The sequence below is a fragment of the Gymnogyps californianus genome, chromosome 25 (assembly GCF_018139145.2).
Source record: "Gymnogyps californianus isolate 813 chromosome 25, ASM1813914v2, whole genome shotgun sequence".
Lineage (NCBI taxonomy): Eukaryota > Metazoa > Chordata > Aves > Accipitriformes > Cathartidae > Gymnogyps > Gymnogyps californianus.
The window spans coordinates 1,539,968-1,553,236 of record NC_059495.1 but is presented as its reverse complement, the minus strand read 5'-3'; positions in this window follow the sequence as shown (position 1 = coordinate 1,553,236).

Sequence of the window (13,269 nt, the reverse complement as noted above, 5' to 3'; positions counted from 1 at the left end):
GCATTGACAGAATTTAAGTTTAGGGCATATCTGGATTCATTCCATGGCACTTTTACTGCTCTTCAGCACAAGCTTATTTCTTAGTAAGGCAGAGGAGTGTTCTTATCACCATTAAGATTTTATTGCTATTCTCTGGACAAACTTTTCTGTCTGCTCCAAGCATGAAAAAAAAATCCTTATAAAGAGTTCAGGGAATTAATTTGTCTTTTTGGAAAAGACTCCAGTCTGCCAAAAGGTTTTGCTGAGACCGACCTGCCCTGAGTTTGAAGAAATATTTGTTGTCTAACGCCCAGCATGATTTCTCCCAGGAGAGCTGAGTAGGTCTATTTGCTGGCCAATATGTTGCTCCTTTTGACTGAACACAGTTGTGTTCTGTTTATGGCTTGTCCCTAGAGACTCCAGTGAATACAGGAAAATGTCACAGGACATGAACCCACTGAGACATTTTTAAAAAGTAACGGGGAGAAAAACAACAACAACCACCATCAAATAAACAAACAGACGAAAACAGAGAAAAGGTGGAACTCATCCAAAATCTGGCGAGATTCTTGGAAAAGAGGTGCTTTCGAGGTCGTTTTCATGTTAACAAGATGTTCAGGGTGTCAAGACACTTCATGTTGCTGAAGGACTGGGTTAAATGGGCATTTCACAAGCCTAATTGGATAAACATATCCATACAGTAGCAACAGAGGAAACCCACTTTAGCCTTTGCATCTGAGCAGGGGAGCTTTTATTAATTTAGAAGTGAATGGCTGTGCATGCTAACAGAAGTTGACATTCCCTCCCCAGCTTAGTACAGCTCTATTTGGCCTTTTTATCTAGCACGATCAGTTTGCCAAATGAAGGTTGCATGTGACCCCTTGCTGCCCTTGAGGGCCTGCTGCGTACTGTAGCTGCTCAGTGCGGCACGCACTGCATTTACCTTGAGAACAGCTCTGCAGTGCTTACTACTGCATCTCCTCAATTGCATGTTAGGGCACAGCCAGGACAGTGAGGAAGGAAGGGATGCAGTACGTCAGCACAACTCTTAGCTTGTGCCCAGCATCCAGACGTACAGTGGTATTCAAGTGGAAAATACATTGCATCCTCTGTCGTTCAGCTGGCTCAACTGAGCATCCCTTCTACAGAAAGACCACAGACTTGCTGTTCAACGACCATGGGAATGTGAAACGTGTATCTGAGCACCAATTTGAAGTGAGGTTTGATCCAGAGAATGCCATTACTCAAGGGAAGAGGGAATCGGATGAGGAAGCTGAGTGCGCTGGTTTCCAGGATTTTAAAGTTAGTAGGGGCTGTAAGATCAGCTCATTTAACAGCAAGACACCCAGATTTTCTATATTAAATCCAAAGGCTTCAGTTAGACCTTTAAAACACTTTCAAAGACACTGATGCCCAAATCAAGCAGGACCTGTCAGACAAATTTCTTGGGCATCCTCTATTTTGCATCCTTTGTTTCTTTCTGGCCAGAGGAGGTCTTGAAGTACAGCCGAGTTTATCTTCAGGCACCCCTGAGATCTGCAGAAGCTGAGGTGATGGCTGCACGTCCTTGCTTTCTGCCTTTGTGGCATATAATGCTATTCTTTGTCTGAACAATTTCTACCCTGATGCAGAAAGACAATGCATTAAGAGCAAAGAGCAGGAATTTAAGTTGCCTTTTCCTCTGGAATAGCTCCTTATTATGATGACCCTGGTTTGGGGCAGGAAGAAGGCCATTCACAGCTCAAGTTAGAGACACATATTTTACATGGGTCAACAGCTCTACAAATATTTGCACGTCACCATCAAGCTCCTGGACTATCACTACAGTGGTTATGTTCACAACAGAGCAGTAACAATATACATATGTCATAATTAGTCACTGATAAATATACTTAGTCACAACCTGAATCTTTCCAAAAGCTGTTGGTTTTGAAGACATCAGTGTATTGTGATGAGCTTTGGTGTGTGTGGATAAGGCTGGTCTCAACTCCCAGAGGAGAGACTGACAATCTGGAGACCAGAACACAGTGAGACTGTGATGTGGACAGACAATAATTAACACCACCACCCATTCCTCTACAACCAAACACTCAAGTGAACCACATAGCAGGGAGAAACAGTTCTGGCCCCCGCAAACTGTGCTCTTGCTTGATGTCCAACCCCCTCTCTAATGCCTGGAGGATGATCACCACAGTGATGAGGCTTGAACTGTCCATGGCCAAGATTAACCGAGTCCTTGACACTCCTGTTGCAGCTCCACTTTCAGCGCTGGCATTCAGCTGCCAGCTACTTGCTCTGAGCACTTGGAGGTGACAGGGTGACTGACGCTTGCTGCGATTCCTTACTATGGGTGCCGGTTTCCACAGTCCTACTCTGAGCCTGTCCTGTTGCTGGGTGCACGTGCTGGGGTGTTGACTCTTGCAGCCCATCAGCATAGACCAGGGTAATTGCAATAATTAATTCTTTCAGCTCCAATTGGGTTTCATGGGCCATGGCAGCTAGGCACAATTGATAAATTGCCTCTTTTATGCAGTATTGATCTAGGCTGGGAGAAAATACAGCCTTAAACCAAGCAAACAAAACAGATGCTTAAGAATGCCAGGTTTGCTCCTTGAAGCTTGATGTCAAGTGAACTGTGCTCCAGATGTATCAGCATGAGCAGCATGGGCTAAATAGCAAGGATTAGTTCCTTGGGAACTGGAGCTGCACTCTGCTTTCAGGAAGAAATCTGCTTCTTTAGATAGCTTTGGCTTTTCTACTCAAATTTTACTGGCGATTTTTTGGTCCTAAAGCTGACAGAGGACTTGAGAAGGGAAATGACTCCCAAATGAGTGTTTTTATTGCATATATTTCAGCTCATCTCCTCTTCACACTCTCCATGCTGGAAGATCCACATACTTGGTTTTCAGCAGAGATTAAAAGGTTTAAAACAGTGTGTGGGGAAGGGTGCCACAGTGGGTTAAGGCAGCTTTTGGAGACAATTAGTGAATGAGGTCAGGAACAGGGGTGTCTGGAAGGTGCTGGGTGATGTGCACAAAGCATGGAGCACGCAGGGGCTTCAGACAAGCGGATTAGAGGAGGTTACGGGCAATTTCAGACTATTTGCCTAGGAGGCTGTGTCTGCTCTTTTCTGCACGCTGTGAAGAGGAGAATGCGTTCTCCCTTTTCTGATAGCAGAAGTCATGTGTGCTTTGAGTTCACTGATCATCAGTCATGTCTAAAATTCATCCCTGTGCTGGCCAGCTGTCCCTCATGTGAGGCTCATTCGTGCATTCATTCTGCCTTTCTTTTCTCGGTATGTGCCAAGCCTTCCTGTAAGTGTTCAGGCTGTGCTCTGTGGTCTCCTGAGGGGATTCTCTGGGCTGAGCTCTCAGGGTGGGACTGTGCCTACACCATTGGTAGGGGATGAGTTCTCCATCCCTTCATTTAGGACTCACAGCTCCCTTTCTTTTCCTCAGTGATTTTTCTCTTTGCTTGCAGCGTCTGCCAGCCAGAGAGCAGAGGTTTCTGTCTGCAGACAGAGGTCTGGAGTCCAGACAGGCCAGGGGTCTGATGGGCTCTGTCACTGCAACACTGCTTTTCCAGGCACTGACTGGCAGCTCCTTGGAAGGTGAAAACTTCCCTATCGGAGTTTACTTGAAGACGTTCTGCTTTAAGGAATGGTCAAAAGAGGAAGGATTTTCCCAAAAGGTCTAAATAACCAGAGGGACTGGGTTTTGTTTGGTTTTGCTCAGACCAGGGCTGTCAGTTTCTTCCACTATTAGTCTTCTAAAAGCTAAACAAAAAGGGGAGAAACCCTAAAATGTTTTCTACACAGACCTGGAAAGAAACAAGTAAAAGCCTTTGTACCACTGTTTCCCATGCTGCGGCACAGGCTCCATTACCCTGGGTGCTGTACAAACAGGGGGCTGTCTCCCTTCTGGGCCACGGCTTGGCCTAACTGTGTTTGTAGACAGAGGGGAAAATTTCAAATCCACTTTGTTATGCCCAAAACATAAGCCTGGATTTCAGACTTCTGGGGAACACATAGTTAGGGTGGGAAGGCAGCTGGAGGACAAGTCTTATTGCAAAACTATCTTTTCTGCTTATGAATTAACCTGTCCAGCATTTCGTGCACATACACACATGCATACAGTCAGCTGCTCCTCTTGCAGGCAGTAACTGTACTTCCTAAGGCCTCTGCTCTCACCTCCAGCACGAGGACGTGCCGGGATGAACCCCCTGTGAATGGGGGTGCCCTACCCCACTGCTGGCGCCGCTTCGGCGGAAGTGCAGTGATTGTTACTGCAGGGTGACAGCTTTACCCCAAGGCTTTTTGTTTTAAATGTCTGTTTCCAAGCCCCTTGCTTTATTTAGAGAGCCTTCCTTTGTCAGACTGGCTGGGCGAAGAAGAGCGTCTCAAAATTAGTCTGCTTCATGGAAAACTTCCCTTTGCTTTTTTTAATTAAGAAGAAGGTAGAATTTACTAGCATTTTCCCTTCCACTGATATCTCTGAATCACATTCCAGTTCCTAGTATTTCACTCTCTGTAATCTCCTTGAGTGATTCTGGTTTCATCTTTGAAGTAATTTACTGAGCTTGTTTATCAAAAAGGCAATCAGACATGTTTCTTACAAGATGGCGTGAGAACTGCCACATAGACCTGAATATTTCCTTTGATGGGTGGATTCAGACACATAGGCATATCTCCATGGCTAAACAGGTTACCATGCATTAACTGAGCCACAGTAAATCGCTCTTTGCATAATCGTAACTCCTAGCAAGTGCAAGGTAGGCATGTTCATGTAAACATAATAAAGGAATGTAACCTAGAGCATCTGCCACCAGCCGAGAACATTCACAAACTCAATTCTGTAGCACAGTAAATTGCCAAGCCACAATAATTCAGTCATAAATCTACATCCCTAGGTTAATTTGGTGTGACTTTTGCATCTAGACTCCAGCCTTCATATATATTGCAGAAGCTGATTCCCTGTTGTTCTGCGCTTGTGCTGTCATTTATAGCAAAGCAGAGTGCAAAGTGGGTGTACAGTGCTACAAAGGCATAAACATTTTTCCCGATGTCTCTGCTTTTAGCCAGCCTACTCGTTTGATTTAGATTCTGTAGCCCATTTCCAAACTCACCGGTTTTGTTTTGGGTCAAACCCTTTCAGTCTGTATCATTATCTGTGCTGTTCCCTGCTGGTCACCCCAGCCCACGGCCCATAGGGAGGTAGAAGCAGTAGTTCAGCTCTTTAATATTGACTCTATGTGTCATTGAATCATCTCATGCAATGGATTTAATCCAGGCCAGACACGGGTACAGAAGTATGTTTTTAACCTATTAGCCAGAGCACATGGCACCATACCTCATTATGTCAGCTTCAGACCAGGCATGGGCTGTCCCCTGCTGTGAGCGAAGACATTCTCATGCCATTACACTGCAAGTCTCTTTAAAGGAACCACAGCAGCCGCTTTACAATCTTGCTGGTTTTTTCCTAGCAAACTAGAAGAATTATGCCTGATCAAAGTCACTTTTATTTTTGACTAAAGCTGTCCCAAAGGGAGGGAAGTACTCTGAAAGAAATGCACAGGCGTATTTGTTTAGACTAGCACTGACTGTCCATTTCTTCACACAGACAAGCTTTCAACTCATAACCTGTCTCATTCCATCATATTTTCAGCTCCTGGGTTTTCCTCTGTAGCTTTGTACATTTTACAGCTTATGGTTTGACAGAGCTCTTTGAACTCATGCTCACGAGATCCATGCACAGATTTTCTTTGCTGCTGTTTGCTCCTGTGTTCCTGTTATTATTTGGAGACAAGATTAGATTTCTTGCTAATGTTAGTTTTGGGTTTTCTTGCTTTTTCCCATGGTCTGAAAAGAAAATCAGCTTCGTGGCTGCATTATTAAATAAATACTAACAATGGTTATTATGAAATGTTTGATGCAGTTACAAAGCCTGAAGTTATGACCCAGTTTTCTCCCAAGTGAGGTTTGTAGCCCTTTACATCTGGTCTGCACGCAATTGAAAGGGGTTTATATAGTGGTTAAACCACAGAAGAATACAGATAGGAAGCAGAGATCTCCGTGAGGACACTTGTCTTCTACTGATTTTTTTTTTTTCCTCCACATGCAGTAGTCTCTATTAAAAGCCCACAATATCAGCCTCTGATTTTGTTGCAGTGGTGCTGAAGTCTGCTCTGTTTATGAGCAGAAAGAAACGGTGCAGCATTTCACATTGAACAGGACATCTGTGTGTGCCAGGTTCATGAAGGTGGTGTCTGCCGGTGAGGAATCAGGCTGTGACCGTGCCTCGATTAAGTCTGCTGCTGCTGTCTGTTACATGCAACATGTCCCACAGGAAAAAGGATCTGGGCAGTGCTTGGGTCCTCTGTCCTCTGGCTGTACTGGGATCACAGGTACAGGTTTATACGGCTCCCTGTCCCCTGCTCGCTCAGAGCCTGGGGCCTGTTTACTTCAAAAAGCAGCGTGACTCGCTGTGGTCAGGAATCTGTCGTACCTTAAGATATTCCCTGTCCCACCTCTCTCTGTGGGACAGGCTCCAGGTGAAAAGGTGATGCGGCATCTGTCCCGGCCCCAGGATGAGCTAGGCACATGGCACGGGCCCAGAAGGGGCTAAAGGCAGCCGTTCCACGCTGGGGCGTGCTGGGGAGAAGCTGAAGCAAGGACGATGCTGCTGAAATGGGTGTGCGTGAAGTGATGGAGGGGAGGGGGCAGAAGGCTTGTGGTGTGGGCGCAGGGCTTGCTGGAGTGGGAAACCAGCATGTTGCTGAAGAGTCATGGTTTCACAGCTACCTCTCACCACCGACTTCTGGTTAGGCAGGGGACATGCAGACCCCTGCCCTCTTGGGCTTCTCGCAGTTACAGCTGACGAATCTCTCACGTCTGAGACAGGGCAGTGGGCCTGAGGGGCTGATTTACCTCCTCTGTTCTATGTTGAGGAGACTCTCCAGTGAAGTGATAGCAGCTGAATTCCACAATCACCCTGTAGAGCCTATTTTAATCAGCTTTCTGTGTATTTGTGGCTTCTGTTTTGCTTTACTTTTATAAAACTTGCTGCTACTGTACAACATGTTGTATTCCTGTTACATGTTACAAACTCCCCCAGCAGTGTGCTAATATCTCTCTAGTGGCTTGGTTAAAAACAGGAGTGATGGCTTCTAATGTAGAGCAAGCACAAAACCTCTGTGCTGTTTGGTTGCTTCCCTTCAGTAAGGCTGGCATAAAATCCTGCAGCTGAGATTTAAGTGATGTAATCTTTACAGTCTCATCAAAGCTATGGATACAGTTGATTGCATGCAGCAGGGAAGCAATGCTAAGCTTGGTTAAATGCGCTAACTTGTTTTCATTATCCCACTTTTTTTCATGGGCCCAGCATGGCAGCTTGGGAATGCAGAATGTTTTTCCTCATTTAAAGGGCCTGGGTTTTGCTTTGCTTCTTAAGTCTCTTTAAATGCATTTCTAGGTCTGTTAATTATTCATTATACCTTAATTATATTTAGTCCACCATCATCACTCTTTCTTTGGTGAAGAAAGTTGTTATTTATGAGTCAAAAGCTATTTATGAAGCAGACAGTCTGGTATCGTCAGAAAGACAGGAGTTGGGGGAGCGGTTTTACTTATTAAAAGAAGCTTTGATTAAAGAGAGTGAGGTAATTTAACAAGTGCAACTGGTTTTCTCTATTTTTTTGCTAGATGTGCAGAAGAAAGCATATCCATTCATCTGTCAGGCCTGACTTGAAACTATAGGACTCACTCAAATGCCCCAGGAGATGGACAGATCAGGTCTGTCTTATTTCTTTTGAATGGTGTGAACAGTGCTTGCTGGCAGTGGTTGCTGGGGTTGTTTTGTAGTCCATAGGCTCAGAAATAAAATTTTGCTGTGAGGGAGAACCTCATAGTAGCTGGCCTTTTATCCTGACAGGCTGGGGCTAGACACGCTAAAAACAAGCTGGTGTGTGTCCTGTTGTTTCATCTCGGAATATCATTTATTCTGTTGTGTTGGGGGGGGGGGGGTGTCATTTGAGCACCTAATTTTCCATTGGTCATGGTGGCATTGAGTTGGATCATACAGCAAGGAGAATTAAGCATCAGTTGAACTTAGTAGCTTTGGAAATTCTGGTTACTGTATAAACTGAAGACTTCAGGGCAGGGATTATCTTTCTGATCTGTGTTGGTTCAAAACTGAGTAGACCAAGACCTTTGGTTCGTGCCAAGGATCCAAAATGCTATTAAACTGAAATTTCTTGGAATTTGTTTGATGGTTCTTGGAGATAGATAGTTTTCTATCCTAGCAGTAGGAAGGATATTTTTTTTCTTTTTCTTCTTTTTTTGTATAAAGAAAATAATCCTGGAGAGAACTATCCACGAACCCCAATTGTGTGGCAGCCTAAGCTGAGGTTTTACTGTTGTGCTGCCTAAGCCTGGCTGAGGTTCACATGCGTCTATTGGACTAGTTCTTGCCTAAATACCAAACATTTTGGCGAGTAGCTTGAGGAAACAGTGCAACAGTAAGTGCAACATAAATGTAAATATTCTGAAATGAAATAATTAAGTTCTCCAGCATAAAAGTCAAGTGCAACGCAGAAGGAAAAAAAACTCCATGTGACTAGTTACTTAACCTTGGCATAAGCTGCTACACAGGGCTCAGCTGCAGTGGGCCATCCGCACTGCCAGCCCCAAGCAGCGTCTTCACCAAAACCTTTTATGCAAGACCAAGTGATAGAGGTGGACAGCTGAAATACTCCCACTGATGTGAATCCTTATGTTAGGTGTACTTAGCCAAGTGAAATCCATAATTACTTTTGGGGGGGCATACTAACTTCTGCATAAAATACAGTGTTAAAAATATTGTACTTATCATACAAATTGTCTGCAGTGCCATAGTGGTCTGACAGCTTCTGTTTATTTTCTCCATGCAGAGAGATTGTGAGTTTCTAGATTCTACACAACTGTTGTTGTTGCCAACCAAACTCATACAGATTGGTGCTTATGTTTGACTCGTATAAGTTTGTTTCCCTCAACTTTTACAGCTCAGGTAGACAAACGGTGTCCCAGTGAGAGCAGTGGCTTTCAATCCCCATCTTGAACCTGTACTGCTATGGACCAGATGTGAATGAGTAGTGCCAAAAAGTAAATACAGGCAGCTGTTGTGATGCCAGAAGTACCAGCATGACTGCTCTTGGCTAGGTACTTATCTGTTTTTCATCCCTTCCTCCTCCAAATCCTCCCCAGTCTGCTTCTGTCTAGAAGAGAAGAGAGACGGAGAAATTTAAGAACATTTTCTTTTCTGTCTGTGTCTTTCTGCACCCTTTCTTTCCCATGTCTGATTCTCCTAGCTTCAGCCTAGACAACTAATCTGAAAAGCAAGTCAGAAAAAATACAAGATCTCATCTGAAGGCCATCTTTTCCTGTCACATGTTTGTACGATGTATAGCATAACCGTAGGTCCCTAGAGCCTGACCCCTTACAGCTAAACACCATTGTTGCTGCTTCTGGTAAAAAGAACGAAATAAGCATATAACATCAGGGTAGCTTGTGCAAGTCTCTGTTTAATTACAGTGCTGCATGAAGACATTTGTTGGTCTCACATGTACTTGTGATGGGTATTATACATTCTCGACTCTTCAGGGAGTCATGTTTTCACTGGAGATTTTCACCACAGAGGTAGTGGCTTTTTTTTCTGCTTTCCTTTTTATTTCAGCAGGATTTAATAAGCTGGTTAGACCTACAGTGATGAGTTTACTCTTCAATCAGGAAGATAAACAGTATCATGACTGTAGTGGGAGCAAGCAGGCAAGCGCCAAATACAGTGCAGGCAGAATTCAATTCACTAGCTTCTTAATTAAAACCTGTTCAGGGGGTGCAGAGAGCCACACGGGCTTCAGCGAGCTGTGAATCACAGGGAAGAAAAGCAGGAACAGGAAGACTCAATAAGCAGAACTAAAGCTTCAGTTACAAGTAATGAATCACAAAATAGGGACTATAGCAAGGGTCTTAAGTTCTTCTTCAGGAACAAAGAAATGAAATCTTCTCACTAATGTGTTTTTAAAAACATATCAGTACCCTTACCATCATCAGCATGTCCCGCCATCTGAAGTCCTTGGGAAAGCAGTATTTTTTCCAGAGTGGAAGTAGCAGTGAGGACTGTATTTGCCAGACTCAGATCTGTGGGCAAGAGGCCTCAGAGTCCTGTATGATGCAACTGACTTCTCATAATTTTCAGAAGTTTCTACAAACACCTTCCATCACAACTATGGGCTGGTTGCCATTGTGGCAGGTGCTGTACAAACAGATTGCAAAGACTGTCCTTGCTCTTGGCATTAGTTTATTCTTTGTAAAGCCAGAGGTGACGATATATTTTGGTTGTCTCTCGAAAAGAGTTATGAAGACTTGATTCATGGGTGGAAAGTGCTTTAGTTTGTTGTCTTTAGGTGTAGATGTTTTATGACAAAGGAAAACCCACTGCAGAGATGAACAGACATGGCATTACCACCTTTCCAAGGGCAGTGGGAATATAGATATTCCCACAAGATACCTTTGAGTCTGGAGTGATAGGAACGAGTGGCTTAAAATGTCATTGGGACGAATGATGGGCTGCAGGTAATTTCTCCCAACAAATACTTAATCTTTAGGAAATGACACCTGGTTTTTTTGGTCCAAGTTAGCAAACATATGAAGGACACAGGCCCTTTTTCAGCAGCTTTTTTCCTCCATGACGTTTTCTAAGAGTTTTTCATTTAGTAGTTCAGGTGAGTTGAGCTATAAGGTTCTGCCTCTAGATTCAGAAACACAATTTTCGAACAAGGTACACAGTATTGAAGATGATGATTTTGTCCTGGGTTAACACTGAACACAAAATAAAATTTTGGCACCAAGTTAAGACATTATTCACATTCTACTTATTTTGGGGGCTTACACCAGATTTTAGTACAGGGTAAATATCACCTATGGCAGCTTCCAAATGCTTTAAAGTTTTTTTGTCTATATGCATATTATTTTCTATTTTGATTCAGCTCCCCACCTGTTAATTCACTAAGTCAAATGGCACTTTTCTGCTTTGTGATTGTAAATATGTTAGAAAATTAGGCAGTAGCTTGTTGCTATTTTTCCACCAAAAAACCTACTGACTTTACATTATTCTTTGACTCTTTTAAGTAATACCAGTCTGAGTTGATTCCCATTACTAAGTGAACTTGCTTGGTTAAAATTGGAAAAAAAAAGAACAGATAACATGTGCCTGAGATCTCTTGAATTAGTGTTTCCAATTTTCTGATTAAAAAAGGATTGGAAAGTTTCCTGTGCTTCTGTAAGAAGTGTTTTTTCCCTTGCCTATAATCCTATTAACGTACAAAGTACAAAGCTTCCCCGGCTGTGCGTTACAATGCTAAGACAGAAGAGTGACTGGCCCCATCTTACGTGTTCATAACGTTTTGTTCTGACAGCATCATGTAACACCTGGTTCATGTATGTCAACAAAATGTTGCTCTGATGAGCATGTATTCATTTAATGAATACATTCAGTTAATACATAGGAGCTACTTCTGCTGAGGGTATGTGCTAAAATCTTTCACTAAGCTGTGACACGTTTAGGCATCTGTAGGATCACTCTTCATTTAAATTTATAGCTATGAACAGACCTTGAAGAGCCATGTTCAAATGTTATACAAGTCCACGGGCTAAATACTAATAATGCTGGTTATCGTCCTCTTCCAGGAATACAAGGTTTAGAATGGAAATCTTTGGATCAAGGCGGGACTCCTGTTTCAATTTCAGAAAACAGCCGAGAGCATGTGTTATAGCTGCTTGACATAATCTCTTCCTGATATACAGCTGGAACACATTCTATCAGCATAGTCCGTCCCACAGGAAAATGCTTTGTTAGCAATATAGGTAAACCAGAGAATAAAAGAAACCTCCCTTGACAGCGATCTTTATCTATTCTGAAGCAGAAACTATGTAAATATTCCACAGACTGCATAGAGAGAAAAGGGATTATATTGCTCTCCGGATTGTGTTTTAACATCTTTAGAAAACAGCAGGTAACTAGAACTTGGGAGCCTGCCTCTGCATATGGCTATTGTAATCATCTAGTTCTCCAGATCCTACATTAATTTCTAGCCAGACCTATTTCCATGTCATTTTATTCATCTTACTATATTTTATTTACAGAGATATTACAAAATATATTGTGAACTGAGTACAATTACTAAGTACAGTGTGGATTTGGCAATGCCAGAGTCAGCGTGGTGAAATTATGCTGCTATGGGTTTTCAATTGTTTTAATCCGTGAAAGATAGATGTCGGAGGGTAAGGGATGCTGGAAACATCCAGACCTTTCCAGAGTCCAGCTTGGACACAGGAGCAGGTCCAGCTGGGGACTTTCTTGGGCTTTTATTCTGGCTTTTCCCAAAACACAGTTTTATCTCATTTACTGTTAATTGAAATTAGGCACGATGTTATTCTGCACTCTCTGTATTGAGAGACATAGGCAAATCATATCTGAGGCGGTCCTTGGCTTCATGGCACCCTGAAGTTAGGTGAGAAGAACTGGACCTAACTTAGCTGACTTGTTCAAGTTCACATCTGAGGTGGACATGGCTGCAGATGCCTCACTGGCACACTGTCTTCACGTTTCTACATTCACCACACTAACACTCCTCACCTAGTTTTGTAACTTCTGGTAAGAGACTGGAGATGAAACGCTGGTGGGCAGAAATTGCTGCTGGGCTGTCTGATGATAGATGATAGTTGGTGTCCTGTTTGATCTGAATGTATACCGTGCAATACAAGGTATCACTTCTTTAGTTTCTCTCCATCTATTTTTTGGCTTGGGCTTCTGTTCAATTCATCCTGTTTATTCATATTTACACTGCTGTAGTGGTCCCACATGAGACTTATGCTCCCCTTCTTCCTTCTGCCCGTTGCTTGTAGGCCCACATTGTTGCAGGGATTGGATCTGTAGGTGGCAGAACCTTCTTAGCCCACTTGGGGACCCCTTAAAGTTTTTTCTCAAGGCTTCAGCAGTTTAGTACTGGGTAAGTCAGCTCGAGGTGAAGGCAAAGCTATTGCATGGAGTTTCCGCAAGCTCTGTCTGGCTCCTATTGCAAAGCGGAAAAGATGGTCTTGTCTTTGGTGAGAATTGTATCAATGATGTAGCACACAAGCCAGTAGCGGCAGTGACCTACCGCTGCCTTCACATGGCTCTGCGACTGTCTGTGTTTAATGCACTCAAGGTTAGGTGGCCACAGGCAAGAATCAAGTGAGTGTGTCTTGATTTTTGCTTC